Raw genomic sequence first — 6,483 nt, 5'->3', positions numbered from 1 at the left:
CTAACCATTGGAGTGGTTCCTCAGTGGAACAGGTTTCCTTGGGAGGTGGTGAGTTCTCCTTCCCTGGAGGTTTTGAAGCAGAGGCTAGATGGCCATCTGTTAGCAGGGCTGATTCTGTGAACTTAGGCAGCTCATGAGAGGGAGGGCATCTTGGCCATCTTCTGGGGATGGCGTAGGGGTCACTGCGGGTGTGGGGGGGAGGTGGTTGTGAATTGCCTGCATTGTGCAGGGGGTTGGACTAGATGACCCTGGCGGTCCCTTCCAACTCTACAATTCTGTTTGGCACACACTATGTAATCCTTGTCGAGTTTTGAGGCCACAGGTGACTGAGACCTGAAGGCTGGGGCTTTCAGATCGCTGCAGGTAATGGGGATCTGAGGTAGGACTTCAAAAGCGGCAGGCAGGCAGGCGGCACAGTTTTCACCTCTGCACTATGTATATTTCGGGTTCAGGTTTAATAAACACAACAATTTTTGAAAATCCAGGAAAGCCGATATTGGTATTTGGTTTTTACACAATTTTCTGGTTTTATTAAACCCGAACCCCGAAAAATACTGAAAAAATGGTCATAACTCTATTTCTGATAGGCTATTGGAGATCTGATTGGCTGTGTGGATTTTTAAAAATGTTTATTTGGCAGCAGCTGCCACCACAGCACAAGGATTTAGGGCTGTTTAGCTTGGAAAGAAGGTGGTTAAGGGGAGACATGGTAGAGGTCTGTAAAATTATGCATGGTTTGGAGAGAGTGGACAGGGAGAAGCTTTTCTCCCTCTCTCATAATACTAGGATGCGGGGTCATCTGCTGAAGCCGGAGGGTGACAGATTCAAAACAGAGAAAAGGAAGTATTTCTTCACACAACGCAGAGTTAAATGGTGGAACTCCCTGCCCCAGGATGTGGTGAGGGCTGCCAACTTGGAAGGCTTGAAGATGGGAGTGGACATGTTCATGGAGGAGAGGTCTATCTATGGCTAGTAGTCAAAATGGATACTAGTCATGATGCATGCCTATTCTCTCCAGGATCAGATGGGTATGCCTATTACGTGAGGTGCAGGCAGGACAATGCTGCTGCAATTGACTCGCTTGTGGGCTTCCTAGAGGTCCCTGCGTGAATGGACTGTGGGACTTGATGGACCTTGGTCTGATCCAGCAGGGCCTTCCTGTGACAGCCCCCCCCAACACCCTGGGTCAGAATCCCAAAGGCTTTCACAGACTCAAAAAGCATCGGGGACCCTCCCACTAGAAGCAGCCAGCCTGTTTGCAGGCAGCGCTCGGCTTTCAGCCTACCCTCCTGAGAACGAGCCCCCCCCCACCAAACCGGACCCTCATCCCAGAAACCCTCTTTGTGCCAACTTGGCCTTGCATTCCTCAGCTATGTGCTCTCTGTAATTTTCACTCTCTCTATATGATTTCCCCCCCTCTCTCTTTCTTTCTCACCAAGCCTCCAACGCAGTCCCTGATGGATCGAAACCACAAGGATAAAGTTACTTGCGAGCCAAAGTTTCCAAAATAGAACATAGCCCAGAAAAGTTATAATGAAAAAAAAAAGAATAAAACATTGAAAATGCTGTTTAGAAGCACAAAGAGGCTACGTTATGTTCTGCCCAATCACACTCTATAATTACAGTATATTGGAAACGCTGGACGGTTCAGGCATATTTTCAAAACATGCACGTCCTCTATGATTTCCTCAGAAGCCCCAGTACTCACACATAGAGGCCTGAGAGAGAGTATATATTTATCTTCCTCCACCCTTATTCTTTCTACTTGTCTCACGGCGTCAGATTCTTTCTTATGGACTGGAAACGTTGTTGACAAGGCTTAATGAAAAGTGAGGCAAAGGGCCAGGGCCTTGAGAGAGAGAAAGAGAGAGCCACTCGAATCTGCGAGGGAAAGGGGGCAGGGGAAAGCAGAGTAGTTAAGATTCCTCCAAGCAATGTAAGAAAGGAATTTCCTATTGGAATATTGCACAAGAGTGTGCAGATGTCCTCGATGAGAGCTAGGGGCTTTTCAGCCCTGCTCCTTCCCGTTACTCCTGGGAGACCACCAAAGAAGGCTCTGCAGCGGCAAACTACCACTGCTTAATTACTTGCCTTGAAACCCTATAGCCGTGTTGGCGAACCTATGGCACGCGTGCCACAAGCGGCACGCCGAGCCCTTTCTAAACTAAAACCTCAGTATTCAGGTTAAATTGCCGTGTTGGCACTTTACAATGAATAAGTGGGTTTTGGGTTGCAATTTGGGCACTCGGTCTCTAAAAGGTTCGCCATCACTGCCCTATAGAGTCTCCATAAGTGAGCTGTGAGCTGATGGCACTTTACACACACACACAGACACACACACAGTGAGAGAGAGAGAGAGAGAAAGAGAGAGATTTGCATGTCTAGCACTCTGCATCCTTGTTACTGCTGAAAGGCTCTGGATAGTTGCCATGTCTCCCACTTTACTTGTACTAGCTAGCATGGGGACAATCCATCATACTTCTGCACTTTTGAGATACAGTATCACACTCAAGGGAGGATGAGCTCACCTGCTGTCCTTTCCCTTTACTGTTCTTTGGAAAGGCATGGTGTGTTTCCAGAGGTCAGCCTCTGAACATTCAAAATAGAATAAGAAACAAGAACAAGAAGAGTGCACATGGTCTGTACAAGCATCAGGCTGAGCAAAGATATAAAGAAAAGGTGAAAACATGCAATATGCTAAGCCCCAAATGCTGTATTCAAGCATTTGTATTCAATGTGGTGTAATGGTTAAGAGCGGTGGTTTGGAGTGGTGGACTTTGATTCCCCCCTCCCCCACATGAGCTGCAGAGGCTAATCGGGTGAACTGGATTTGTTTCCACACTCCTACACACGAAGCCAGGAGCCCCGTGGTGCAGAGTGGTAAGCTGCAGTACTGCAGTCCTTCAAGCTCCTTCAAGCTCTGCTCACGACCTGAGTTCGATCCCGACGGAAGTCGGTTTCAGGTAGCCGGCTCAAGGTTGACTCAAATCTTCCATCCTTCCGAGGTCGGTAAAATGAGTACCCAGCTTGCTGGGGGTAAAGGGAAGATGGGGAAGGCACTGGAAAACAACCCCAAAAACAAGGTCTGCCTAGAAAATGTCGGGGTGTGATGTCACCCCATGGGTCAGGAATGACCCGGTGCTTGCACAGGGGACCTTTACCATTTGTTTTACACACGAAGCCAGATGGGTGACCTTGGGCAAGTTACAGCTCTGTTAGAGCTCTCTCGGCCTCACCTACCTGACCGGGTGCCTGTCGTGGGAAGGGGAAGGGAAGGTGATCCTAAGCCGGTTTGATTCTGCCTTAAGTGGTAGAGAAAGTCGGCATGTAAAAACCAATTAGTCTTCTTCTCAATGTCTATTTAGGATAGGATAGAATTTTTTTGAAGTTTCAGCGTGGAAAACAGGGTTGCCAGCTCTGGGTTGGGAAATTCTTGGAGATTTTGGGGGTAGAGCCTGGGTAGTGCTGGGTTTGGAGAGGGGAAGGACCTCAGCAGGGTATAATGCCATAGAGCCCACCCTCCAAACAGCCATTTTCTCCAGGGGAACTGATCTCTGTCACCTGGAGATCAGATGAGAGCCAGATCCTCCCCCACCCGCCATGGCGTTTGCTGTAAATGCTGACATCAGGTACTTCTGCTGAATGTAGCCAATGGGGGAAATCCCTCTGCTTCTTTTGAATTGTTGACAGATCAGCAATGTGATCCCATGGGGTGTTGAACTCAAGAGAAAACTGTCCTGGCAAGCAGGGTAAGTTCAAATTTCAAACATGTTGTTTGCAACAATTGAAACATCACAAGGGAGAAACTCGGAGGAAGCGAATTTCAGAAGCCTCCCTTGTGAGAGTCAACCATGCAAATGTTGTTTAGACACTTTTCAATGATGCCTTTCAGGTGCTAATCACTTAGGTGGTTTTGGAAACAGAGAAAGTCAGATGAACAGTATTTATGGCCTAATGTCATGCAATCTGTTCCATTTAGCATTTCCACAAGCCTTTTTCAGTCCCCCCCATAGTCATCATCCATCACTTTAAGTGTGTCTTTTCCCTGCAAATGCAAATGTCTTTACAATTTCTGTCTCTTCTTTCTAACACTTAATGCTGAACCTGTTTGAGGTAGAAATTTATTTTGAATGTGATGTCAGTACGGGACCCTTCTCCGCCTTGAAATACAGAAAAAAGTTCCACAAAAATTCAGCTCTCAAAGTCCTGACTCTTTTCAACACTACCAAGGAATCAAGCCCAAGACAAGGCCATGCAGATGAAGATGAATTAATGACCTCCAAAACGTCCTATCGTTAACAGCCTTGCTCAGGTATTGCAAACTGAGGGCCGTGGCTTCTTTGATTGAGTCAATCCATCTTAGGTTGGGCTATCATATTTTCTTCCTACCTTCAACTTTTCCTAGCCAGTGTAGTGTAGTGGGGAGGGGAAGGGAAGGTAGAGCTCTCTCAGCCCCACCTACCTCACAGGGTGTCTGTTCTGGGGAGGGGAAGGGGAGGGGATTGTAAGCTGGTTTGATTCTTCCTTAAGTGGTAGAGAAAGTCGGCATATAAAAACCAATTCTTCTTCTTCATCATCATCATCATCTTCTTCTTCTTCTTCTTCTAGCATTATTGTCTTTTCCAGTGACTCTTGTCTTCTCATCATGTGATCAAAGTATGATCTCCTCAGTTTGGTCATTCTAGCTTCTAGGGTGAGTTCAGGCTTGATTTGATCTAGAACTCGCTTCTTTATCTTTTTGGCAGTCCATGGTATCTATAATGCTCTCCTCCAACACCACATTCCAAAGGACTCTACAGAACATAACTACAGCATCCCATTTTCCCCATGACCTACCAGAATGACCAGTCAGAATGCCTGCAAACAAGTACCCAGAGGACGAAGTTCCCCCCTAGTATTACTCCCCAGCAACTTGTATTCAGGGATGAACTACTTCTAAAAATGGGGGTTCCATCCTGCCATCACAGCTAGTGGGTTCCTAATGGACGGTTCCTCCACAAATGTGTCTGATCCATGTTTCAAGCTGACTAAGCTGACTGGCATAATAGAATCATAGAACCATAGAATCATAGAGTTGAAGGTGGGGTTGCCAAGTCCATCTTCGCCACCGGCGGGAGGCTTTTAGGGCGCAGCCTGAGGAGTCTGTTCTCTTCTCTTGAACTATGAGCAACACCCGACAGGACACCTGCATAAACTTTTATCTTTTATTGAACAAAGAAAGTATTTTTTTTCTATTGAACAAGATAGAAAAGAAAAGGCGAAAAAGAATTAACCCCACAAGTACTGTAGAAACAAGTGCTAAAATTATCAGCATTCCCACAATTGCTAAATCGAATGATAACTAATGGTAGTTTAAAAAATAACAATCCGGTTTCAGCTTTTGTCTCTGGGCTTTTGGGTGTTATCAAAAAAAGCCCAAGATACCCAAAATCTCACCAACAGCTCACACCTTTCCCTCCTTTGAGCCTTCCCGCTAGCGAAATCTGATTTGCTCGTCACAGGAATGCTTATTTATAGGGAAAAAACCCAGTCTTATCTTTCTCGGAGTTTGGTTTATCACCATCATGTGGTTATTTCTAGAGGTCTGATGGGTTACCAGTAAATAAGAGATAAGCAACATAATAATTGCAGCATAAGTGCCAATAGCCAGTCAACAAGTGCATATGAGTTCACATGACACTGCAAGATAAGAAGGTCAATCACAACTCTGAAAAAGCAATTAATCTGGCCTTTTTTCTGAAACTGTTCCAATTAACTGTCTCAGATAAAGGTGGTCTTAAGCAGTTTGCAAAGTCACCGAGAAAAAAGGAAGTGATATTATTGCAACGCTACAGTGTGATGCGCATGGGTGCAGCACACAGCAATGGATTTCCTCTCCTCTGCTCCTGCAGCCTATTGTCCTGTCCACTGCACACATCCTGCCTCATGGGATTGCCAGCTCTGGGTTAGGAAATTCCTGGAGGTTTGGGGGTTGAGCCTGGGGAAGGCAGGTTTTAAGGAAGGGAGGGACCTCGCCAGGGTGTAACGCCTTAAAGTCCACCTTCCAAAGCAGCTATTTTCTCCCAGGGAATTGATCTTTGTCATCTGGAGACCGCTTGTAATTAGGGATGCCAACCTCCAGGTGGTAGCTGGAGATCTCCCACTATTACAACTGATCTCCAGGTGACAGACATCAGTTCCCCTGGAGGAAATGGCTGCTTTTGAAGGTGGATTGTATGGCATCATATACCATTGAAGCCCCTCCCCTCTCCAAACCCCGCCTTCCTCAGGTTCCACCCCCAAAATCTCCAGGTAATTCATAGAATCAGAGTTAGAAGGGACCACCAGGGTCATCTAGTCCAACCCCCTGCACAATACAGGAAATTCCAAACTACCATTCCCCCCACACACAGCCAGTGACCCCTACTCCATGCCTAGAAGATGGCCAAGATGCCCTCCCTCTCATCATCTGCCTAAGGTCACAGAATCAGCATTGCTGACAGA

This window comes from Euleptes europaea, chromosome 11 (assembly GCF_029931775.1).
Source record: "Euleptes europaea isolate rEulEur1 chromosome 11, rEulEur1.hap1, whole genome shotgun sequence".
Classification (NCBI taxonomy): domain Eukaryota; kingdom Metazoa; phylum Chordata; class Lepidosauria; order Squamata; family Sphaerodactylidae; genus Euleptes; species Euleptes europaea.
This window is presented reverse-complemented; position numbering follows the sequence as displayed.